The 27143-nt window shown below is 42.6% G+C and overlaps 1 pseudogene; it reads left to right on the top strand.

Annotated features, from left to right (window-relative positions):
- Positions 1-18414: 18414 nt before the first annotated feature.
- On the top strand, positions 18415-19513 carry LOC101110759 (FUN14 domain-containing protein 1-like; annotated as a pseudogene).
- Positions 19514-27143: the final 7630 nt, after the last annotated feature.

Raw genomic sequence — 27143 nt, 5'->3', positions numbered from 1 at the left:
CTTTATATTTTGAAAATCAACCTCTTATCAGATGTATGATTTGAAAATTTTGTGCCATTCTGCAGTTTGTCCCTTCATTTCTTGATTCTGTCCTTTGATGAACAAAAGTTTTAAATTCTGGGACTGCCCTGTTGGTCCAAAGTGGCAAGACTCTGAGCCCCCAGTGCAGGTGACCTGAGTTCCATCCCTGGACAGGGAACTAGATCCCGCATGCTGTAATTAAGAGTTTGCACACTGCAACTAAAAAGTTCTCACGTGCTACAAACTAAGACCTAGCGAAGCCAAATATATAATTTGTTTCAGGTTTTAAATTCTTATGAACTCAAAGCTATTTCCTTATGTTGTTTGTGCTTTTGGTGTGATACAGTGAAAAAAAAAAAAACAAAAAACCTGTTGCCTAAGCCAAGGGAAACCATGGGTAATCAGTCAAATTCCTTTCACCCACCCTACCTAATCAAGGTTGCCTTTCCCTCATAGCTCAGCTGGTAAAGAATCTGCCTGCAATGCGGGTAGACCCCAGTTTGATTCCTGGGTTGGGAAGATCCGCTGGAGAAGGGATAGGCTACCCACTCCAGTATCCTTGGGTTTCCCTCGTGGCTCAGCTGGTAAAGAATCTGCCCGCAATGCAGGAGACCCCGGTTTGATTCCTGGGTTGGGAAGATACCCGGAGAAGGGATAGGCTACCCACTCCAATATTCTGGCCTGGAGAATTTCAGGGACTATACAGTCCATGGGGTCACGAAGAATCGGACACGACTGAGCGACTTTCACTTTCACTCACTTTCACTTTCACAAAAGACTTGCTTGTCCTCCAAGTAACAAGCAACAGGTAGCCTAAGCACTAAGTTGTTTGACTGAGTTATTTTCCAGAAACTTGAAGTCAGTTGTATCTTGCTGGAGGTGGGCTGGTTAAGACTGAACAGGACACTCCATCCTCCAACTGGGAATGCACAAGTGTGTATGCTTACTGACCTTTTTTTTGTTGTTGTTGTTGTTTGCTTAGTGGCCTTTTGATGGGCTTCAGATCCTATTAAGCACTTCCATCTCTGAACCATAGCCTAGTTATGCCTGTGCAGAACTACACCAGTGGAGAACTACGCCCGCGCCTAACTATAACCACCGGATCTTTTTCCAATCACCTTTCTCCATTGTGTGCACCCCAGTGCCTCAGAGCTCCCCTCAGACCGCTGTTTATTCCAAAATATCCTGTCTCTTGCCTTCCAGGGAGGGCAGTTTGAGGTTTGTTTTTCATTCTTACTTAGCTGCCTTGCAAATCAATACTCTGCTGCGAACTGAAGAGACAGCACGCAAGCACTGTTTCTCAGAGTTTTGCCTTGGTGTGTGTTAGGTAGAACAAGATAGCACCTGGTTCAATGACAGGTTTGGTGAGTCAGCCAGAAGGTAAGTCCAGACATGCCTTTCCTCTGTGGTTCCTTGACCCCTTGTGGGTATTGAGAGTCCAAGCAACTACCTGGTCGATTTGTTCCAGCAAGGGTCCTCCTGATTTCCCCAGCCAGGGGCCGCCAACGTTCGGAATTTAGCTTTGTTTTGCAGTGAAGAAATGGTTTTGGAGTTTGGGGTTTGGAAGACGTGTTTGGGGTGAGTAATTTTGTTAAAGAGACACACCTGTACTTTCATTGTCTGGCTGTCCCGCCCAAATGGTGGGTTGGAGGCCCAGCTTACTGAATTCGGATAGACAGTATAAAAGTTTACAGCTGCAGAAGTGGTCCACATCCAGGTTAAAGGCCCAGGGCTGTGATTTTTGATCTTTCTTATCTACATCCAATTGTCTGAAGTGTTAAGGGTTGACTCTTGGAGACTGAGCTTCTTGATGACTATAACATGTACTCTAAGAAAGATTTCTTTGCAGCAACCATCTAGAAACAAAATGAGATTATTTTTTCCCCATTGCAAAATGAGAAATGTTAATTCAGTTCCCCCTTGAAGCCCTCTGGGCCCCATTCTCCAAAATTGGATGACTTTAAGTTTGAATCTATGGAAAATAAAAAGATGGTGTCTTTTAATACACTTGCATAGCGCAAACACCTTTTAGGCTCAGAGAAAAATGGCCTTCGATTACAATACAACGTTACAAGTGGATTTATTTTGGAAACAGGAAGAAAAATGGGAGCGAATTCCCTATGTACAATCTTTTATCAGAATCAACCTGCACAAAGAAAATGGAAAGTTACGGCCCAGTGGAATGGGAAGGGGAAGAAACCTGTTCTTGATTCTAATGCGAAGGTGAGTGATGGCAGTGCTGCTCTTTCATTGCCTCCTCCTCAGCCCACTAACCCTAACCCCCAACCCTAACCCCTAACCCTAACTCTAACCCCAACCCTAACCCCTAACCCTAACTCTAACCCCTAACCCTCACCCTCACCCCAACCCCAACCCTAACCCCTAACCCTAACCCTAGCTTCCTCCTTCTCTGAAGGCTCCGAGAAATAGGAATGCTGTCTTCCTTTCAACCCTGCCAGGAGTTGGCCTGGGCTCTGGTTTTCAGATTCCACATACATGATAATATACAGCATTTGCCTTTCTCTTACTTACTTCGCTAAGGATAATACTCTATCTTGTTGGAAAATACATCTTGTTGGAAATGGTAGAATTTCATTCTTTTTTATGGCTGAGTAATATTCCATTGTGTGTACATGTATATTGTATGAGTGTATATATATACATATATGTGTGTGTGTGTGTGTGTGTGTCTGTGTGTACATACACATATACTTCCCAGTAGTGCAAGTGGTAAAGAATCCACCTGCCAGTGCAGGAGATGTAAGAGACATGGATTTGATCCTTGGCTTGGGAAGATCCCCTGGAGTAGGAAATGGCTGCTTGCTCCAGTTTCCTTGCCTGGGAAATCCCATGGCTAGAGGAGCCTGGCAGGCTGTAGTCCATGGGGTCACAAAGAGTTGGACACGATAAGCACAGCACATACGTACACATATCACATCTTTATCCATTCATCTTAAATTGCTTCCATACCCTGGCTATTGCTGCTCTGAATTTTGGGGTGCATGAGCACTCTTGCCTGGCAAGTCCCATGGACAGAGGAGCCTGGTAGGCTGCAGTCCATGGGGTCACTAACAGTCGGATACGACTGGGAGACTTTACTTTCACTTTTCACTTTCATGCATTGGAGAAGGAAATGGCCACCCACTCCAGTGTTCTTGCCTGGAGAATCCCAGGGATGGCGGAGCCTGGTGGGCTGCGGTCTATGGGGTCGCACAGAGTCGGACACGTCTGAAGCGACTTAGCAGCAGCAGCAGCAATATCTTCTTGAAGTAGTTGGTTTTTTGTTTTTTACGTATACATGGGAGTGGAATTGCTGTATCACATGGCAGTTTTATTTTTAGTGTTTTGAGAAATCTCCAAATTGTTTTCCCCAGTGGCTACACCAATTTCTAATCCCACCGGCAGTGTATAAGGGTTTACTTCTCTCCATGTTTATTATTTGTAGACTTGCTGATACTAACTATTCTGACAGATGTGAGGTGATGTCTCATTGTGGTTTTGATTTGCATTCTCTGATTAATGATGACTATTTCACAGGCATGTTGGCCATCTGTATGTCTTTTTTGGGGGGAAACATCTATTCAAGTCTTCTGTCCATTTTTCAATTGGGTTTTCTCTTTTTACACTGGTTGGTATGAGCTGTTGAAGTATTTTAGATATTAACTTCTTAACAGACATATTATTTGAAAATATTGCCTACATTCGGTAGGTTGTCCTTTAATTTTGTTGATGGTTTCCGTTGCTGTGCAAAAGCTTTAAATTTAATTGGATTTCTTTTGTCTATTTTTGTTTTAATTTATTTGCCTTAGGAGACAGATTTAAAAAATATATTGCTCTGAGTTATGTCAAAGAGTGTTCCACCTCTGTCCTTTTCTAGGAGTTTTATAGTTCCAGGTGAGTGGCTCCATTTTTGAAAGTGCAGAGGCCTGTAGCTTAGCTAGGTCTGCTCAGAACAACCATTACCACACCTTTTTCCAATCACCTTTCCTCACACTCCCTGTGCTTCAGAGAGTCCTGCTGCTTTATTCTTTTTTTTAAACTTATTTTTTTAATTGAGGTATAGTTGATTTATAATATTTTATTCTTTATCCCATAAATACCTGCACCCTGCCTTCAGGGAGGTGGCTCTGAGACTAATTTTCCCATTTCCTTGCTCGGCTGCCTTGTGAATAAACCTTCTTTGCTCCAAACCTTAGCATCTCATGCACTTTGGGCAAAATGAGCCTGGTTAAGTAAAACGAGGTCATAAATATTTACACCTATGTTTATTCTAAAAGTTTAATAGTTTTAGCACTTATATTTAGGCCTTTAAATATATTTTAATAATTTTTATATATGGTGGTGTGAGTTAGTGGTCAAAATTCATTTTTTACATATGGTATCCAGTTGTTCCAGCACGAAGTGTTGAGTAGAGACTATCTTTTCTCCACTGAATTGTCCTGGCATTCTTGTCAAATCAACTGACCGTAAATGTATAGGTTTGTTTCTAGGTTTAATTTTATTCCATTGTTCTATACGTCTGTCTTATGCCTATACCATGATGTCTTGACTACTGTATGTTTGTAGCTGGTTTTGAAAATTGTACATGTTAGCTGTCCAAATCTGTTCTGCCTTCAAGATTGTTTTTGACTATTTCAAGTTCCTTGAATTTCCATGGAATTTTAAATCAAACTATCAATTTCAATAAAGAAGTTGGCTGGGATTCTGATTGAACAGAAGTTCTATCTCTAGATTAATTTGAGGAGTATTGACATCTTAACAGCATTGTCCCAATCTTAATTTCTTTCACCAGTGTTTTATAATTCTCAGTGTACAAATCTTGACTTTTTTGGGTTAAATTTATTCTGAAGTATTTTAGTGTTTTTGATGTTATTGTATATGGAATTAGTGTCATAATTTCTTCTTTGGATTGTTCATTGTTAGTGTTTAGAAATACAACTGAGTTTTGTAAATCTTCAACCTTTTAAGCTTACTAATTTTTTTTTTTACATATTTTGCTTATTATCTGTAATAGAGATAGTTTGATTTCTTTTCTAATCTGGTTGTTTTTACTATGTTTTTTTAAATTACTCATTGACTTGTTTAATCTTGTCAAATTGCCCTGGGAACTTCTTCAAGTATAACATTGCATGGCAGTATTGAGAGTAGACATCTTTGTTGTTTTCCTGATCTTAGGAGAAAACCTTTAAATCTTTTACATGTGGTATTTATCAGTTTCATAGAAACCCTTTAGCAGGTTGAAGCAGTCGTCCTCTATTCTCAGTTTGTTCTGTGTTGTTATCATAAAAGTGTGTTGGTTTTTGTTAAGGTTTCATCAAATGTTTTTCCAGCATCTGATGAGACAATCATGTTTTTATTCTTTTCTGTGATGTGTTAATGATTTGGGTTAAATTCAGAAGTGTTAAACCCACCTTTGAATCCTGGAATAAACACTACTTGGTCATGATGTATAATCCTTCATATGTGTTGTTAGATTCAGTTTGCTAATATTCAGTATAAGATTTTTGCATTTCTATTTATAAAGGATATTGGATTATAGTTTTCTTCTGACTCTCCTATTGTATCTTCTGCCTCTCCTATTTTGCTAGGGCCATAAATTAAAAATGAACAGTAGGTAAAGGAAGAAGACAAGAATACACAAGAATTTGAGTACCTGAGCAGCCCCATACATTTGTTCCACTTAGAAACCATGACCCACCTGTTTCTCTCAACCTGCTCACAGTCAATGGCTGGCCTGCATGAAGTAAAGGAGAGGTTCCACCACCCCAGAGACACTTCCTCCTTTCTAAGAGGATCTGCACAGTGGACTGTTCATATGTACGGAGCATCTCTGAGTTCAGTATTCAAAATCATGGAATGCCTGTCTCTAAAACATCACCTTAAATGAACAGTGTGAAGACTGAAGCTGCAAAAATGATACAGGGAATATTTGCCAGACTGCATTCCCACTGAAGTCTGGTGCCCAGTATGCCCAAACACCCATCCCTCTCACTAATATTGTCTGAATGCACCCCCTATATTTTTCTGCCTGTTTGCCAAACCAGCCTGGTAGAGACTGATAGGACATTTCCATGGAGCAGCTATAGGTCGAGGGGGCCGAGAGGCAGTTCTGTCTGTACTCAGGTGATGTTGCTTGGAACCACATTCCAACAGTCAGTACTGTGAGCTCGTGGGCTCACTTGGGACAACCGTCTACAACCATCTCCCCATCAGTGCCACACAGGAACACTTCTGAGGACCAGCTCTCTTCCTGCCTCCCCCGTGAGGGCCCTTGTCTCACGGACCCTGGGGAGGACCCCTGCCAGCTCTTTTCCGCCTCTGGGACGAGGTGGGTCTTCCTCCCTGGGAGATGCTGCTGCCCTGGGGAAGTGCCACCTTCCAGAACCCCTTCTGCAGCAGGTCCTGCTCAGGACAGTTTTTCTTGGTTGTCAGATTTCTCGGGGCCTTTATTGGACCACAGCTGTGCCTGGCCACTTCACAGGATGGTATGGGATGTCCTTTGGAGCTAGCTAAGCACCCATCTCAGAATACAAAGGGAAGTCCTTCAGTTTTGGCCACTCTATCTAAAACTAGTTTTCCCCAGTGTCCTCCCACAAGAAGCACACTTTCCAGGATTCCTTCCATTTTCATCCAAATTTCCCCTAGGCTCTGTGAAAATCTGGGGTTTGTCCCATGAGAGTTGTGTAGACTCTAAGCCATTTTGGGACAGACAAGTCTACCCAGACTGTTCCTGGTCACTCCTGGCGAGCGCTGGGCTGAGACAGAAGCCACCAGAGTTCCTCCACCAGCCAGCTGAAGCTGCATCCCAAGCATCTTCTAAAAGACTACTGCAGACTGCCCTGAGTTAAGGTGAGGATCTTGGAGAGGTCAAAGATCAGAACTCCTGCTCTGAATTCTGGAGGCTAGAGGGTTGTTGTTGTGTAGTCACTAAGTCGTGTCCAACCCTTTTTTTGACCCCACGGACTGTAGCTCACCAGGCTCCTCTGTCCATGGGATTTCCCAGACAAGAATACTGGAGTGGGTAGCTATTTCCTTCTCCAGGGGATCTTCCTGAACCAGGGATCGAACCCACATCTCCTGGCATTGGCAGGCGGGTTCTTTACCCACTGAGCCACCAGGGAACCCAGGCTGGAGGGTAGTAATTAGAATAACTGAGGTGAGTGCCTCTCATCTAGACACCAAGGAGATGGTACCTTTTCTGTGCAGCGTATTTACCTAATCATACTGTGGGAATTCATCTGTGGGTTCTCAATTATAGGCAGCTACAGGCCGTCTCCGTGCTAATGAACTTAGGTGTAAGTCAAGACTCCTTGGTTTATAAGTTCCTCTTCAAATGCTCTCCTTATTCTTGCTTAGCTACACTGCGGAACTCCCACCAGAAAGCACCCTTACAACTTAGGTTGAGGGGAGCCAGGCTCTTTTATTGCTAATTAGAAGTTAGGAGAAACCTAGCAACTGAAACCTAGCAACCTGAAACTGAACCAGGCAATTAACTTCCCGCCTCTGTCCTTTGCTTGGAACGCCCCTAGGGAGGAATACCTGTGTGGTTACTCGGCACAGTTCAGAGCAGTCTTTGGTTCTCACCATGGGACAAAAGGCCTTCAATGCGGGCACTTCAACAGCGTCCGGAGAGATGCTTCTGGCATTGCACCTCCCAAATGAGCCTCAGAAGAATGTTGCCTGGGGAATGAGTGTCCCCCAACCTCACCCCGCTCAGCACAGTTGCTGTTATATGAGTGCTGCAGCCGCATCCATTCTCAGAGCTTAAAACCTCCCACTGCGACACCCCTCACTTCAGTTCCTTGTGAACCCGAGTGCCCTTAACTATTTACCACCCACCACGCAGGCCGTGTTTATAAGACCCAGGTGGCATCCTCCCAGCTGCAGCCAGCTGCTCATATTACACAGTCAGGCCTCATGTACCCACCTAGTGTGGGGGGCTGGAGCATAGTAGATGATTATAAATATTTATTGAAATGATCCATGAGAAGCATGTTAAAAGTATGGCCTGGCTTCCTCGTTCTGCCGGTGCAATTTGTGGCTGCTTTGTCTCACACAGAGTCAGGGTGCGCTCCACTATTATAAGCCAGTTTTCATGGCTAGCCTAGAAAAAAAACTAGGAAGAAATCCATTCCGGTCCAAAAAGTAGCTGAAGTTTCCTTTTATAAGAACAACGTGTTTGTTTTAAATAGTTGATCAGCTGCTGGGAGGAAGGGTAGAGACTGCAAGGCGTCTGTCCAGAGCACGCAAAGCCACAGACCAGCCCTTTCACACGGGATGCCAGCAGCTAATGACAGGCCATTAGCTTCCTCGAGCTCCTGATGGACTTGGCCTTGTGCGCTGAATGCAGATGCTTGAGGCACGATGCCACAGGGGTTAGGGACGTGCCAAGTTCTGGGGGATGTCTAGGAGCAAGAGTGAGCAGTCCCCAAGGCCTGTGTGTGTATGCACACGTGCGTGCATTGGCGCTTTGGATGAGGACTATAAGTGAAAACAATTCCCCCAGAAATGACCAGGTAAGAAAGAGGCCATGAAGAGAGAGACAGCGAGTGAGGATGAAGTTGTCTGCTGTGGCATGTGAGGGTAACTTCTTCCCACTCAGACTCCCCTGTGGGATCCTGGAAAAGCTCCATCACTCAGGAATGCTCTGGCTTCAGTGAGTTTTCTGGGAAGTCACCTTGAAGAGGTGCTGAGCTTTGAGTTCAGGCCAGCTCGAGGCAGGAAAAGACTATAGGCACGGACTTGGGGAAGGAAAGAGGCGACTGACATCCAGGTTATATCCTCCTAAACAGAGACTAAATGTGTGAAGTAGGTGCTTTTCTGTTTTTAAATCGGAGTATAATTGCTGCAGTCCATGGGGTCGCAAAGGGTTGGACACAGCTGGGCAACTGAACAACAACGTGAATTGCTTTCAGTGTTGCGTTTCTGCTGTACAGTGACGTGAGTCAGCCGTGTGTACACACACACACGAACTCCTTCTTGGACGCCCCTACCCGACCACCGCAGCCCGTTTCCCTGGGTCATCACAGAGTTCTGAGCTGAGCTCTCTGTGCTATGCGGCAGCTCCCCACTAACCATCTGACACACGGTGCTGTTTACCCGTGACTCTCCCAACTCACCCCACCCTCCGCTTCCCCCCTGCATCTGCGAGATCACAGAGTTTTGATGGTTCACATCAAGTTGCAAAGTTAAAATACTAGAACAGCCTAATTTGGCTTCACATTAAAATAATGAAAAGCCTCCTCTCAATAGTAAATTCTAATACACTTGTCTCCAATGAGACAGCATCCTGTAGGCAATTGTATATTTGTCTCAAAGGTGACACAAACTGTTTCTAATTTAAGCACATCAATTTACCACAGAATGTTACGTGATGGGGGTCTCAGATAAGGCATAAATGCCATTACTGGCACCATTACTTTATCTGTAAAAACGGAGTTATCCTAGGTCATATGGAAGGTTCCTTCAACCACTAACAGATCTTAAAAAATTTGGCTAATTTCTCTCTTATGCTGTAAATTATATATAACATTTTCTAGTTAAAAAGGAGACTTCAGCATGCTTCATTCCTTTGCATGTTTAAGGCAAATACATTGAGAGAAAAGGCAGAAAAGAGTATTAACTGAGCACCTGTGGAGCACCAGGTCTATTTTCCTATATACCCTCACTGCAGCTTAGTCAACCGTCAGGATTTTATCGCATATTTATTTATAATTGCTCAAAGTCAGCGACCCTGTGAATGATATTTCAGTCGTGAAAACTATATAACTTTCATGCTTTTTGGTTTCTAACTGAAGTGTAGTTGATTAACAATACTATGCTTTATATTTTCAGATAGCATTCAGCATTTGTCTTTCTCTGACCTACTTCACTAAGCATGATACTCTTTAGGTCCATAAACATTGTTGCAAATGGCAGAACTTCATTCATTTTTATGACTAATATTTCATTGTGTATATAAGTATACATGCTACATCTCTGCCATTTATTGTTGATGGACACTTAAGTTGCTTCCATATTTTAGCTATTGTAAATAATGTCGCTATGAGCATGGGGTACATGTATCTTTTCAAATTAGTGTTTTTCGTTAATCCTGCAGTTCAGTTCAGTTGCTCAGTCGTGTCCGACTCTTTTTGACCCCATGAATTGCAGCACGCCAGGCTTCCCTGTCCAACACCAGCTCCCAGAGTTCACCCAAACCCATGTCCATTGAGTCGGTGATGCCATCCAGCCATCTCATCCTCTGTCGTCCCCTTCTCCTCCTGCCCCCAATCCCTTCCAGCATCAAAGTCTTTTCCAGTGAGTCAACTCTTCACATGAGGTGGCCAAAGTACTGGAGTTTCAGCCTCAGCATCAGACCTTCCAAAGAACACCCGGGACTGATCTTCTTTTGAATGGACTGGTTGGATCTCCTTGCAGTCCAAGGGACTCTCAAGAGTCTTCTCCAAAACCGCACTTCAAAAGCATCAATTCTTTGGCGCTCAGCTTTCTTCACAGTCCAACTCTCACATCCATACATGATCACTGGAAAAACCATAGCCTTGACTAGAATGAGTACAATTGTGCAGTAGTTTGAGCATTCTTTGGCATTCCCTTTCTTTGGGATTGGAATGAAAACTGACCTTTTCTAGTCCTGTGGCCACTGCTGAGTTTTCCAAATTTGCTGACATATTGAGTGCAGCACTTTCACAGCATCATCTTTCAGGATTTGAAATAGCTCAACTGGAATTCCATCACCTCCACTAGCTTTGTTTGCAGTGATGCTTTCTAAGGCCTACTTGACTTCACATTGCAGGATGTCTGGCTCTAAATGAGTGATCACACCATTGTGATTACCTGGGTCATGTAGATCTTTTTTGTACAGTTCTTCTGTCTATTCTTGCCACTTCTTAATATCTTCTGCCTCTGTTAGGTCCATACCATTTCTGTCCTTTATCGAGCCCATCTTTGCATGAAATGTTCCCTTGGTGTCTCTAATTTTCTTGAAGAGATCCCTAGTCTTTCCCATTCTGTTCTTTTCCTCTATTTCTTTGCATTGATCGCTGAGGAAGGCTTTCTTATCTCTTCTTGCTATTCTTTGGAACTCTGCATTCAGATGCTTATATCTTTCCTTTTCTCCTTTGCTTTTCACTTCTCTTCTTTTCACAGCTATTTGTAAGGCCTCCCCAGACAGCCATTTTGCTTTTTTGCGTTTCTTTTCCATGGGGATGGTCTTGATCCTTGTCTCCTGTACAATGTCATGAACTTCCATCCATAGTTCATCAGGCACTGTGTCTATCAGATCTAGTCCCTTAAATCTATTTCTCACTTCCACTGTATAATCATAAGGGATTTGATTGAGGTCACACCTGAATGGTCTAGTGGTTTTCCACACTTTCTTCAATTTAAGTCTGAATTTGGTAATAAGGAGTTCATGATCTGAGCCACAGTCAGCTCCCGGTCTTGTTTTCGCTGACTGTATAGACCTTCTCCATCTTTGACTGCAAAGAATATAATCAATCTGATTTCAGTGTTGACCATCTGGTGATGTCCATGTGTAGAGTCTTCTCTTGTGTTGTTGGAAGAGGGTGTCTGCTATGACCAGTGCATTTTCTTGGCAAAACTCAATTCGTCTTTGCCCTGCTTCATTCCACATTCCAAGGCCAAATTTGCCTGTTACACCAGGTGTTTCTTGACTTCCAACTTTTGCATTCCAGTCCCCTATAATGAAAAGGACATCTTTTTGGGTGTTAGTTCTAAAAGGTCTTGTAGGTCTTCATAGAACCATTCAACTTCAGCTTCTTCAGCGTTACTGGTTGGGGCATAGACTTGGATTACCGTGATATTGAATAGTTTGCCTTGGAGATGAACAGAGACCATTCTGTTGTTTCTGAGATTGCATCCAAGTACTGCATTTTGGACTCTTTTGTTGACCATGGTGGCTACTCCATTTCTTCTGAGGGATTCCTGCCCGCAGTAGTAGATATAATGATCATCTGAGTTAAATTCACCCATTCCAGTGCATTTTAGCTCGCTGATTCTTAGAATGTTGACGTTCACTCTTGCCATCTCCTGTTTCACCACTTCCAATTTGCCTTGATTCATGGACCTGACATTCCAGGTTGCTATGCAATATTGCTCTTTACAGCATCGGACCTTGCTTCTATCACCAGTCACATCCACAACTTGGTATTGTTTTTGCTTTGGCTCCATCCCTTCATTCTTTCTGGAGTTATTTCTCCACTGATCTCCAGTAGCATATTGGGCACCTACTGACCTGGGCAGTTCCTCTTTCAGTATCCTATCATTTTGCCTTTTCATACTGTTCATGGGGTTCCCAAGGCAAGAATACTGAAGTAGTTTGCCATTCCCTTCTCCAGTGGACCACATTGTGTTAGCCCTCTCCAACATGCCGGCATGGCTTAGTTTCATTGAGTTAGACAAGGCTGTGGTCCTCATGTGATTAGATTGACTAGTTTTCTGTGATTATGGTTTCAGTGTGTCTGCCCTCTTGCAACACATACTGTCTTACTTGGGTTTCTCTTACCTTGGATGTGGGGTATCTCTTCACAGCTGCTCCAGCAAAGCAAAATTCTCCAAGCCAGGCTTCAGCAATATATGAACCGTGAACTTCCAGATGTTCAAGCTGGTTTTAGAAAAGGCAGAGGAACCAGAGATCAAATTGCCAACATCCGTGGGATCATGGAAAAAGCAAGAGAGTTCCAGAAAAACATCTATTTCTGCTTTATTGACTATGCCAAAGCCTTTCACTGTGTGAATCACAATAAACTGTGGAAAATTCTGAAAGAGATGGGAATACCAGACCATCTGACCCGCATCTTGAGAAACCTATATGCAGGTCAGGAAGCAACAGTTAGAACTGGACATGGAAAAACAGACTGGTTCCAAATAGGAAAAGGAGTACGTCAAGGCTGTGTATTGTCACCCTGCTTATTTAACTTCCATGCAGGGTACATCATGAGAAACGCTGGGTTGAAAGAAGCACAAGCTGGAATCAAGATTGCCAGAGAAGTGTCAATAACCTCGGATATGCTGATGACACCACCCTTATGGCAGAAAGTAAAGAGGAGCTAAAAAGGCCTCTTGATGAAAGTGAAACTGGAGAGTGAAAAAGTTGACTTAAAGCTCAGTTCAGTTCAGTTACTCAGTCGTGTCCGACTCTTTGCGACCCCATGAATCGCAGCACGCCAGGCCTCCCTGTCCATCACCAACTCCTGGAGTTCACCCAGACTCACGTCTATCGAGTCAGTGATGCCATCCAGCCATCTTATCCTCTGTCGTCCCCTTCTCCTCCTGCCCCCAATCCCTCCCAGCATCAGACTCTTTTCCAGTGAGTCAACTCCTCGCATGAGGTGGCCAAAGTACTGGAGGAGCTTTAGCATCATTCCTTCCAAAAAAATCCCAGGGTTGATCTCCTTCAGAATGGACTGGTTGGATCTCCTTGTCTTCTCCAACACCACAGTTCAAAAGCATCAATTCTTCAGCGCTCAGCCTTCTTCACAGTCCAACTCTCACATCCATACATGACCACAGGAAATACCATAGCCTTGACTAGATGGACCTTAGTCGGCCAAGTAATGTCTCTGCTTTTGAATATGCTATCTAGGTTGGTCGTAACTTTTCTTCCAAGGAGTAAGCATCTTTTAATTTCATGGCTGCAGTCACCATCGGCAGTGATTTTGGAGCCCCCAAAAATAAAGTTAGCCACTGTTTCCACTGTTTCCCATTTATTTCCCATGAAGTGATGGGACCAGATGCCATGATCTTCGTTTTCTGAATGTTGAGCTTTAAGCCAACTTTTTCACTCTCCTCTTTCACTTTCATCCAGAGGCTTTTTAGCTCCTCTTCACTTTGTGCCATAAGGGTGGTGTCATCTGCATATCTGAGGTTACTGATATTTCTCCCAGCAATCTTGATTCCAGCTTGTGTTTCTTCCAGTCCAGCATTTCTCATGATGTACTCTGCATATAAGTTAAATAAGCAGGGAACATTCAGAAAATGAAAATCATGGCACCTGGTCCCATCACTTCATGGGAAATAGATGGAGAAACAGTGGAAACAGTGTCAGACTTTATTTTGGGGGGCTCCAAAATCACTACAGATGGTGACTGCAGCCGTGAAATTAAAAGACGCTTACTCCTCGGAAGGAAAGTTATGACCAACCTAGATAGCATATTCAAAAGCAGAGACCTTACTTTGTTGACTAAGTTGACCATAGTCTAGTCAAGGCTATGGTTTTTCCTGTGGTCATGTATGGATGTGAGAGTTGGACTGTGAAGAAAGCTGAGCGCCAAAGAATTGATGCTTTTGAAGTGTGGTTTTGGAGAAGACTCTTGAGAGTCCCTTGGACTGTAAGGAGATCCAACCAGTCCATTCTGAAGGAGATGAGCCCTGGGATTTCTTTGGAGGGAATGTTGCTGAAGCTGAAACTTCAGTACTTTGGCCACCTCATGTGAAGAGTTGACTCACTGGAAAAGTGTCTGATGCTGGGAGGGACTGGGGGCAGGAGGAGAAGGGGACGACAGAGGATGAGATGGCTGGATGGCATCACTGACTCAATGGACACAAGTCTGAGTGAACACCGGGAGTTGGCGATGGACAGGGAGGCCTGGCATGCTGTGATTCACGGGGTCGCAGGGTTGGACACGACTGAGTGACTGAACTGAACTGGACTGAACTGACTAGAATGTTAAATTATCGTTGTTTTTAACTTTTTGAGAACCCCCATACTATTGCCCATGGAGAAGGAAATGGCACCCCACTCCAGTACTCTTGCCTGGAAAATCCCATGGGCAGAGGAGCCTGGTAGGCTGCAGTCCATTGGGCCTCTAAGAGTCAGACACGACTGAGCGACTTCACTTTCACTTTTCACTTTCATGCATTGGAGAAGGAAATGGCAACCCACTCCAGTGTTCTTGCCTGGAGAATCCCAGGGACGGGGGAGCCTGGTGGGCTGCTGTCTATGGGGTCACACAGAGTTGGACAGGACTGAAGCGACCTAGCACCAGCAGCATACTATTTCCCATAATAGCTGTACCAATTTACATTCCCACCAACTATGTGGGATGGTTCCCTTAAAAAAATTTTTTTTCACAGTATGTACTTTGATACACATAAACACACACAAGTGAAATGGTGTTTTTGGTGCTTTTATGGAATTATAGTTGATTTACAATGTGTACTCGTTTCAGATATACAGCAAAGTGATTATTATACACACATATATATTTTTCTGATTCTTTTTGCTTATAGGTTATTATAAAATATGGCATATGTAGATACTTGTGCCATGCAGCGGGTCCTTGCTGGTTGTCTAATTTAATTAATTAATTAACTTAAAAAAAATTAGTTATTTTCATGACCGCACCATATGGCATGTGGGATCTTAGTTCACCGACCAGGGATTGAACCGAGGCAGTGAGAGTGTGAAGCCCTAAGCACTGGACTGCCACAGAATTCCTGGGTATGAATTTCATATGTAGTACTGTGTACAGGAGTTTTAATCTCACACTCTTGATTTATGTCTCCCCTGCACCTTTCCCCTTTGGTCACCGTAAGTTTGTTTTCTATGTCTGGGGGTCTATTTATTTTTGTTTTTCTTATTCCACATAAAACTGATAGCACATGGTGCTTGGCGTCCTCTGGCTTGCTTCACTTGGTATGATAATCCTGAGACCCATCCATGTCGCTACAAATGGCTGTCGGTTGGGGCCTGGTCTCAGTGTCAATACGGAGACTTCTGGGAGAGCTCATGAGTGAGTATTCCCTGAGTGTCCTTGTCCCCACAGTGAGCCACAGCTGCCTTCCCCCAAGACTCTCAAGACCTGCAGGTGGGTCTGGCCCAGACCCCTCTGGAGTTGCTGCTTTGGCCTGGGTCCCAGTGCATGTGAATCCTTGTGTGTGCTCCCCAAGAGTGGAGTCCCTGTTCCCCCGCTTACTGTGGACTCAAGCCTCGCTGACCATCAAAGTCAAATGCTCTGGGGACTCCTCCTCGCAATGTCTGAACCCCACCCCCAATCCCCAGACTAAGTACCCTGACGTGGGGCTCAGAGCTGTCACTCCTAGGGGAGAATCTCTGGATTATATTTTCCATCTCAGGGATCTCCCATCCAGTGGGTATGGGATTTGATTATACCATGAATGTACCCCAACATTTTGCCTATAGAATATAGTGGCTTCTACTTTGCCTTTGGATAAAGAATATCTTTTCTGGTAGGTTTGAGTCTGTTTTCTCAGTGGTTGTTCAGAAGTTGGCTATGATTTTGGTGTTTTCAAGAGAGGAGGTGGACTCAAGCCCTTCTACTCCACCATCTTGTCTGGATAATTTCTTTCAGTAAAGCCAGAACACCCATGCCTAGAGATGCCCGGCATCCCTGCTTTCCCTTCTCCTCCCTTCCTTCTGCCCTGCTTCCTTTGGCTGGGGCCTCGCTCTGGGGGGAAGGACCTGATCCCCTCTGAGCTCCACATGGGGGCCCACTGGACTCCATCGCCACTGAGTCAGCATAGTTTCAGGCTGCCGCTGAGCCTCCCTTTAAGGCACCAGAGGGGACCAGGTTTTTCTGGTCTCTGCTTTACTGATTCCCTTTGATTGTTATTTCCTTCCCTCTGTTGACTTTGGGCTTTGCTTATTATTCTTTTCAAGATGAGGTTAATTGAGATTTTTTGTTTTCTTGAGATAGGTCTGTATTGCTATAAACGTCCCTATTTAGAACTACTTTCGTTGCAGCTGATAAATTTTTGGAAAGATGCGTTTTCATTTTCGTTTGTCTTCAGGTGTTTCCTGACTTCCTCTTCGATTCCTTCACTGACCCTTTTTGTTTGTTTGTTTTAGTAGCATGTTGTTTATTCTCCATGAGTTTGTGCTTTTCCCATTTTTCTCTCTGTAACTGATTTTTAGATTCATACCAGCATGCTTTTTCTAATGTATAGTACCTCTCAAACAAAAATACATTTGCAAATTTAAGGCTTAAATTTATAAAAAAGATTAGACTAAAATAACGTTCCTAACTTCCTAACTGAAATAACCTTATTCAATCAGAAAAAAACCACCTCATTTCCATATGTAATGATTTTAACATTCATATGCTTCAGAAAGCCGCTGGCAGGTTTAACAACAGCAGTTGATATTTACTGTCGTTGTGATACAAGTAATATGCTAGGTACTTTATAGGCATTTTATTTAATGCTAACAAGCCAGAAAAGTGGACAGAATGCCCATTTTATTAATGGAGAAAAATAGAGGCTAATAGGAATTAAGTGACAAGTGGGAAATGCTCGAATCAAGAATCACTTCCAATCCTGATCGATGCCAATCTTTGCTCTACAGACTGTCAAGTACTTTAAATTTCTAGAACACATTGACTTTGTCATTATGTAATAATAGTAATATTCTAATAATCTGATTCAAACAAAAAATTCCAAAGGCCTGAGAGGCGAAGAAAATGGAGGTAGAAACAACCACTAAACTCAGAAGCCAGCCAATGTGCAATCTTGCACGAAACACCCAAGGATCAGCTACACTCATGTAGAAGAGCAACAACATCAGAAAGCACGAAACAAAAAGCCTTCCCATTTCCCATCCTTGGCTTGTGTGCAGATGGCACTGGAATAAGCAACACACTGACCCCACCAAGTATCCACTTTGATAACTCTGTCATTATGTCCTCCCTCTAGAAGAATGAGTGGAGAACAAGAGTGAAGTTTGTTCTAAATGTAAGAAGTCCTGATTATAATTTTGCTCAGCCAACAACAAAGATCACAGGGAGCCCCAAAGTACATTTATGTCAGCTGGACTTGGTTGTATGCTTGGATCTCCATCCACGAAGGAAAATAAAAGTGAAGAATAAAATATCAAGCCTTGGAAGCATATGACCAATTGTTGGACCTAAAGGGTGGGCCGTAACAATAAAGAATGTTTTTCTCTGTTAATTGACACCCCTGTATGCCACGTGAATCAAGTGTTCATTTTACACACAAGTTTCAGTACATGTTGGATGCTTCTGTGTTTTATTGTGGGGGTGGGTTGTGATAAGAATTCAAGAAGTAAAGCATAAAAGAAAATATGCCTAATGAAATTCTTCTGTGCCATTAATTCTAAAAATTCTGAAATATTGAAAATGTGGACCAAAAAGTATGCCTGCCATTTCAGTAAATGACAAATTATGTCCACCATCAAGCCATCAGCACTGCAGCTGCCCCGGATGGTACACCCTGAGGGGAATTCAGACTGGAGAAAAACAGGATACTGGCCTTGGGTGTTTAAGATGCCTATCAAAGAAGTAATTTCAGTTGGTCTAGAATCTTGCATCTTCTCATTCATAGAAAAGCACTAAAATCATTAAACTTGAAGATGTCTTTTGTGTGTGTGTGTGATTAGTAGTAATCTTCTGATGTTTGACTGAAAAATTTTTTTCAGCGATAACTCCTACCATAGACTTCCCCCTGGGCTTAGAGTGGTTTTTAAAATAGAGGGGAGAGGCAGGCGGGTTGGGACCACCTCAGTACAGCTGCCAGCAGTATCATGGCGACCCAGAACCTCCCTCCCCAAGAATATGAAAGTGATGGTGACTTTTACGAAGTGTTGGATTTAACTGAGTATGCCAGAAGACAACACTGGTGGAATCAAGTGTTTGGCCACAGCTCCAGACCTATCGTAGAAAAATACTCAGTTCAGTTCAGTCGCTCAGTCGTGTCCAACTCTTTGCGACCCCATGAACCGCAGCACGGCAGGCCTCCCTGTCCATCACCAACTCCTGGAGTCCACCCAAACCCACGTCCATTGAGTTGGTGATGCCATCCAGCCATCTCATCCTCTGTCGTCCCCTTCTCCTCCTGCCCTCAATCTTTCCCAGCATCAGGGTCTTTTCAAATGAGTCAGCTCTTCACATGAGGTGGCCAAAGTACTGGAGTTTCAGCTTTAGCATCATTCCTTCCAAAGAAATCCCAGGACTGATCTCCTTCAGAATGGACTGGTTGGATCTCCTTGCAGTCCAAGGGACTCTCAAGAGTCTTCTCCAACACCACAGTTCAAAAGCACCAATTCTTCGGCGCTCAGCTTTCTTCACAGTCCAATTCTCACATCCATACATGACCACTGGAAAAACCATAGCCTTGACTAGATGGACCTTTGTTGGCAAAGTAATGTCTCTGCTTTTCAATAAATATAAAATACTCAGTAGTCGCCCAGATTGTAGAGGGTGGAGTGAGTGGCTGGTGTGCGGGATTTTTGTTCCAGAAAGTTCAGAAACTTGCAGCAAATGCAGTAGGTGGTGGCTTTCTTCTTCAGATTGCCGGTCACGGTGGCTATATGCAGATCAACTAGAAAAGAGCTGAAAAAGATGTAAACAAAGAAAAAGGACGGATGAAGAAACGAGCAAATAAGGCAGCACCCAAAATCAATACTATAATAGAAGAAGCAGCAGAATTTGTCAGACAGAACATCATGGTGTCCAGGGGATTCGCGGGAGGCTTTTTGCCAGGCCTTGCGTCTTAAGAAGATGAATGTTCTATCACAGTAGACTCACCTCTGAGAAGAGACTTGGAGGTGACAAGATGGTCTCGACCTTACACATTGACAGATTCTCCAGGATGGATGCCAAGAAACAGCTAGCTGGGCAGTACCAAGCTCACTGCTTAGCATTTTGTCATCTGAAATTTGGCAGACGAGTATCTGCTGTAAAATAACCTATACGGTATATATATATTAGTATCCCTAAGCAAAACATGGCTTTCATTATTTTTTAAAAATTTGTGGCCTTTTAAAATTTGCCTATAAAATGCTACTACTGGAGGTAGATATGGAGAGATTTAAAAAAAAAACCCTGTTGCATATATTCCCCAGTAGAATATTATCTTCATTTTATTAAAAAAAAGAAACAAACAAAACTCCTATATATCCTGTCCCCTCCTTCCCTCTTAGAAATACTCCATCAGAGCTTTCTGAGGGGATGCCTTCCCAGACTCCAGTCCTTAGTACAAAATATAGTTCTACATTTTTAAGTTGTGTGTGTGTGTGTGTGTGTGTGTGTGTGTGTGTTTCCAGTTGACAGTTTTGGCAACCAACAAAGAGGTCCAGAACAGACTTCTCTCCCTCTCTTTAACTCTGCAAGGAACGGGAGCATTGGTATCAGGAGAAGCCCCCTTATCCTGTGTACCCTTCCTCAAAAAGTCCAGATGAGTTTAGATGAGTCTCTCTTAGGTCTCAGATACCTGGTTATTAGCTGATGAGATTTTGTCATTGTTGTTCAGTCACTAAGTTATGTCTGACTCTTTGTGACTTCCAGGACTGGAGCACTCCAGGGCCTCCTGTCCTCCACTATCTCCCAGAGTTTGCTTAGATCCGTGACTTTTTTTTTTTTAATTCATGACCATTGAGTTGGCGATGCTATCTAACCATCTCATCCTCTGCTGCCTCTTCTCCTTCTGCCCTCAATCTTTCCCAGCATCAGGGTCTTTTCCAGAGTCAGCTCTTGACATCAGATGGCCTAAGTGTGGGAGCTTCAGCATCAGTCTTCCCACTGAATAGTCAGGGTTGACTTGCTTTAGGATTGACTGGCTTGAACTCCTTGCAGTCTAAGGGACTCTGAAGTGTCTTCTCTAGCACCACAACTTGAAAGCATCAGTTCTTCAGCACTCAGCCTTCTTTGGACTTTCTTTGTGGCTCAGACAGTGAAGAATATGTCTACAATGCAGGAGAAAGTGAAAGTGAAAGTGAAGTCGCTCAGTCGTGTCTGACTTTTTGCAACCCCATGGACTATATATAGCCTATTAAGCTCCTCCATTCATGGGATTTTCCAGGCAAGAGTGCTGGAGTGGATTGCCATTTCCTTCTCCAGGGGATCTTCTGACCCAGGAATTGAACCCAGGTCTCCCGCATTGCAGGCAGACGCGTTACCCTCTGAGCCACCAATGCAGGAGACCTGTATTCAATCCCTAGGTCAGGAAAATCCCCTGGAGAAGGGCATGGCAACGCACTCCAGTATTCTTGCCTGGAGAACTCCATGGACAGTGGAGTCTGGCAGGTTACAGTCTATGGGGTCACAAAGAGTTGGACATGACTGACCAACTAACATACAAACACACAGCCTTCTTTATGGTCCAACTCTCACATCCATACATGACTACTGGAAAAATCATAGCTTTGACTGTATGGACCTTTGTTGGCAAAGTGATGTCTCTGCTCTTTAATACATTGTCTAGGTTGGTCATAGCTTTCCTTCCAAGGAGCAAGATACTAAGTTTTATTTGGTGGTGGTTCAACTCCTCCCTGTAGAAGCGGGTTTTCTTAGAACCTTACTTGCAAGAAGAGATACCTGGCTTAACCTCCATTGAAAGACACTAGGAAGATTTACTATGTACACACAGAACTTAAACTTCCAGTACTTAACAGGAAATTAAAGGAAATCTTGCCCTTAAGATGGCCAAATTGAGACTCTTTAGATGTTACAGAGTTAATTTTTGTGTGTGTGCGTAGCTAGAGAAAATCTGGCTGGATGAAACATCTTTTTGCAATTCTGTCCTTAAAGTAACAAAAGCCTTTCTAGGAAGGGCTTGCTTTTTTCTCCCTGTATGTTTGAGATATAAACATTCCACCTGAATTTAGGCATCCCTCCTCGCAATCCCCCTTCCCGCCTGTTCTGGTTTGAGACCTGGGTCTCTTATCCAGAAGGCACATATTTGGTGTACATTTGGCAGCCAGTTGAATAGACTGGAATTCTGAGCTGGACTTCTGGCCAGCTGTGCCGACTCTCAAGGATGTTCGTCATAAGGGCCCCAGCCCTTGGTCATCTTCCACTTCATTCTGCCTGCCTATACAGTGATGGCCCCTCACTTTCTTAGACTTTGGGGAAGTAACCTTTGTAGATGTTGTGAAGGCTGCATGCTTAGCACTCCCTTGTGGGAACACGTCTTGCATCTTATTGGTGTGAATTGCTATGAAGATACTACTTGTCAGTGGCCAGGTGATGGACCCTTTAAATTGGAGAAGGTTTTACGTTGGTAAATATTTAGAGAGCTCTCATTTTAAACAGCTGTTTTATTTGTACCTTTGCAGGGTAGTGGTGGTGGTGGGGTGTGGAAATTAGAAGGTTTTACATATATGTGTTTGTGTGTGAGTGCTCATTCATGGCCAGATCTTTGTGACCCCATGGACTGTAGCCCACCAGTCTCTTCTGTCTATCGGACTTCCCAGAAAGCCAGCAAGAACACTGGAGACACACACACACACACACACACGCGCACTCACGTATATAACCTAGAAACTCCCTTAGTTTAAAATAAGCAAAATTTGGGAAACATTTTTTCTGGTCTAGACATCCTCTTAGTGAGTCTTACAGTTGCTAATAAAACATGAGATTGTTAATTAACAGGGAAGTAAGAAGCTGGTGGAAAGTCTAGACTTCTTGCCAACAAGGTGGACATTTTCAAGGGACTTGTTCCAAAAGGATTAAAAAAAAATCTTCAGGTAGTTCTCAAGAAATGGGGTAGATAAAACAGGTATTAATAGGATTAAAACAAAGGTTTGATACAACACTACCTAGTGCTGGGGACCAATAAGGGGTCCCTTTGTTCCATTTAACCTTGAAGGGTCCCAACCAAGTCTACTGTATTTACCTTAAACAGTACATATATATTTAGCAGACTGGAAAAAATTACACTGAGATACCTGACCGGCAATTGCTTGTGGCAACGTTAGGCCAGCTAATCAAGTTAAAAAGGCCCGAGTCCCCTGGTTCAGCTCCTCACTGGGAACCTCAAAGCCTTTTTACAAAAAAAGTAGATAAAATGGCTGGAGGATAAACAGGAAAGCTTCTGGGACTCCTAGTAAGAGCAAGGCTTGTTGATGATGGGGTCCTTGTGAAAACTGAAGTTCAAGGCCTAAAACTGAGATGAAAGTTTCCAAAAGTTGGTGTATTTCCATGGGCTTTATATGACATGGTTACATTGCCTGTGCCTAATTAGATCGTGTGATAGACATTGATTCTCACTGGGGAATGTGTCCCCTGCCTACCTTAAGATGGGGCATATACATCTACCCCTAAGGTGATATAAATTAAACATACTAAAAGAAACTGGTAGTGTTACCTAAGCCCACAAAATAATAGAAACTGGAAGCTAATACTCTGGGGTTCATAAAAACAATAATAGTTTGTTTGTTTTTTTTTGCTCTGAGTTTGACTTTTTCCCTCAGCGAGTCTTTGTTGAATACCTTGTGCAAACTTTTGAAGCCCTAAAGAACTGAACCCTAAAATTCTAGAATGTGGAATTCCTGATTTTCAGTGTAGTTGGAAATCTTATTCATTAAAAAAAAAAAGAAAAGAAAAAACTAAAGAAAATGTAGCTGGGCAAATCGATCTTTTTATACCATTTAGGTGGCAAATCGGTTCTTAGCAGAGTTAAAAGCAACTGTCTAGCAGATTTCAACAAATCAAAAATTTAAGTACAGTCCACAATGACTTGAGACTGAGCCTGATTACCTCAATCAGATGGAATCTGAAACCAAAGGGAAAAAAGGAGGGGAGAGAGGAAGCCTTTTTAAACTCAAACCTCTGAAAAAAATCTCCCTCATCAAAAGCAAATTCACAGCTTCATTAAGGATTTGTCATAGACAAATACAAATCTTAAGTCTTTTCCACAAATAGTAAAGCCTTAATCATCTGAGTAAATAAACTTATTTCACTGTTATAAACTAGTAAGTTTATATTGTAATGCCTGACTCATAACTAAGATTTTAAAGCTCTAAGATCTCTAGTTATATCTGTTTATGTCTGTGCAAATTATACATATGCCTCTATCTCCAGATAGGATTCCCAAAATTTATAAAAGTGATCTAATGTACTTAAAAGTAAGTGCTTGCAAATTAAATATTTCTAAGTATGAAGAAAACCGGCCAGATAGAATTTTAGGTTCATGTAATCCAGCAAATACTAATATCTGGTATTAAAGCTAGCTTAAGCTTGTTGGCTTAACCAACAGACCTATCTTATTTTTATTGTACCTAGGTGTTTTGAAGGTCAGTAAGTTAATTATGTCTGTTGCAAAGTTTGTCAGTAAGCAGAATTAACCTGGTGTATTGTTTTTGCAAGTTATAAAATATAAATAAGAGTGTTCTGGTGAACTCTTTAGGAATAATGTTTTGGATCTACTTAAAATACTTTCTCCAGACTTTTGGTAACTTGAAACTTTAGAACTTTGCTAAGGTAAATGGTGGAACTCACTGAATATCCAGATTATTTCAAGTGAGATAAAATCCTGGAACATTAATTGCTGAAAACTAAAGATGTTTGATTATTAGACACATCTTGTAGCACGTTGAGGAGATACTCTATGAGAAAGCGCATGCTTCTAGAGGTTACAGAAAATGTTCATTAGTTTACCAATCAAGAAATACTGGTGTGTTCATAATTGCTTGCTTCTTAGTTTTCACTAGAAATCAAGGTTTTTAAGGATTGGGAGTTAAGCTACTGGAAATGAAGGAAATATTTGAGTATGCAAGGAAAGTAGGATGTGTGTTTTCAGCAAAAGAAAGTATGAGGAATGGAAATGTATTGTGTTAAGGGAAAAGAGATTTTTGCCCTAAAGCTGATTAATTCTAAATGCAAAAGAAAAATGAAGAATAAACTAAATAGGTACAGAAAATTGTGCAAAGATTGTGGAAACGGAGGACTGAGAACAGTTTTGCCCATGATTAGGCTGAGACTGGATTAAATTTAATTAGGTAAGTGAACTTTGTAATTCAAGGTAGATTGGTGCAGGGCTGGAGTTTCCTCTTCTGTTAAGAGGGAAAAGCTTTCTGGAAATGTTAGGCTACTTTTGACACACGATTATGAGTTTGTCTTCTAAATGATTTGTATTTACCTTAAAAATCTTTTGTCTCTCTTTGGTTGAATAAGTATTGTTTCAGTGACCTATGATTTTATTTGATAGTGTTTTAATGATCTGATAGTGTTTTAAAATTTTGATGTCTCTTACAAACTTGCCTAAGTGAAATTCTAACCAAAATTCTTCTGACCTGTAGCTAACTTTGGGATGCTTCAAAGAGCTCCTGAAATATTCCAAAGACAGATACTAAACTAAATGAATTTATTGGGTATATTAAATGGGAAATACAGTCAAGTAAGTGGTGGCAAAATTTTCTTACATGGGAAGATATCATTAATATAGATGCTCCAAAATCTAAATCCTGGTACATCCTGGTATGTTATCAGGTCATAATTCTAGTTATCTTAAAATGCTGTATGTCATAGAAATAACCAAGTTTCTTACCAATTACATTATAGTCTTTAGTCACTTATGTTAATAGACAATCATTATTTCACTCAGATGCTTTTATAAAGATCCTCAAGAAGATTCATAAAAAGGACTTTTGGACAAACAAGTTTCTGATGACTTTTATTTCCTACTACGAAAATGGGTATGGTTTCAGTGTGTCTGCCCTCTGATGCCCTCTTGCAACACCTACCATCTTACTTGGGTTTCTCTTACCTTGGACAAGGGGTATCTCCTCACCACTGCCCTTCTTGACCTTTAACGTGGGATGGCTCCTCTAGGCCTTCCTGCGCCCGCGCAGCCACTGCTACTTGGACATGAGGTAGCTCCTCCGGGCCGCTGCCCCTGACCTTGGACTTGGGTAGCTGCTTTCAGCCGCGTTTAGTGTGCTGGTTGCGGCCGCCCGTGCTGAGTGCGCTATCTAATCACACTAGGACCACAGCCTTGTCTAACTCAATGAAACTAAGCCATGCCCTGTGGGGCCACCCAAGACGAGCGGGCATGGTGGAGAGGTCTGACACAATGTGGTCCACTGGAGAAGGGAATGGCAAACCACTTCAGTATTCTTGCCTTGAAAACCCCATGAACAGTATGAAAAGGCAAAATGATAGGATACTGAAAGAAGAACTCCCCAGGTCAGTAGGTGCCCAATATGCTACTGGAGATTAGGCGAGAAATAACTCCAGAAAGAATGAAGGGATGGAACCAAAGCAAAAACAATACCCAGTTGTGGATGTGACTGGTGATAGAAGCAAGGTCCGATGCTGTAAAGAGCAATATTGCATAGCAACCTGGAATGTCAGGTCCATGAATCAAGACAAATTGGAAGTGGTCAAACAAGAGATGGCAAGAGTGAACATTGACATTCTAGGAATCAGCTAACTAAAATGGACTGGAATGGGTGAATTTAACTCAGCTGACCATTATATCTACTACTGCGGGCAGGAATCCCTCAGAAGAAACGGAGTAGCCATCATGGTCAACAAGAGTCCAAAATGCAGTACTTGGATGCAATCTCAGAAACAACACAATGATCTCTGTTCATTTCTAAGGCAAACCATTCAATATCACAGTAATCCAAGTCTATGCCCCAACCAGTAATGCTGAAGAAGCTGAAGTTGAATGGTTCTATGAAGACCTACAAGACCTTTTAGAACTAACACCCAAAAAGATGTCCTTTTCATTATAGGGGACTGGAATGCAAAAGTAGGAAGTCAAGAAACACCTGGTGTAACAGGCAAATTTGGCCTTGGAATGTGGAATGAAGCAGGGCAAAGGCTAATCGAGTTTTGCCAAGAAAATGCACTGGTCATAGCAAACACCCTCTTCCAACAACACAAGAGAAGACTACACATGGACATCACCAGATGGTCAACACCAAAATCAGACTGATTATATTCTTTGCAGCCAAAGATGGAGAAGCTCTATACAGTCAACAAAAACAAGACCGGGAGCTGACTGTGGCTCAGATCATGAACTCCTTATTGCCAATTCAGACTTAAATTGAAGAAAGTGTGGAAAACCATTAGACCATTCAGGTATGACCTCAATCAAATCCCTTATGATTATACAGTGGAAGTGAGAAATGGATTTAAGGGACTAGATCTGATAGATAGAGTGCCTGATGAACTGTGGACGGAGGTTCGTGACATCGTACAGGAGACAAGGATCAAGACCATCCCCACGGAAAAGAAATGCTAAAAAGCAAAATGGCTGTCTGGGGAGGCCTTACCCAAATAGCTGTGAAAAGAAGGGAAGTGAAAAGCAAAGGAGAAAAGGAAAGATATAAGCATCTGAATGCAGAGTTCCAAAGAATAGCAAGGAGAGATAAGAAAGCCTTCCTCAGCGATCAATGC

The sequence above is a fragment of the Ovis aries genome, chromosome 5 (genome assembly GCF_016772045.2).
Source record: "Ovis aries strain OAR_USU_Benz2616 breed Rambouillet chromosome 5, ARS-UI_Ramb_v3.0, whole genome shotgun sequence".
NCBI lineage: Eukaryota > Metazoa > Chordata > Mammalia > Artiodactyla > Bovidae > Ovis > Ovis aries.
This window is presented reverse-complemented; position numbering and strand designations above follow the sequence as displayed.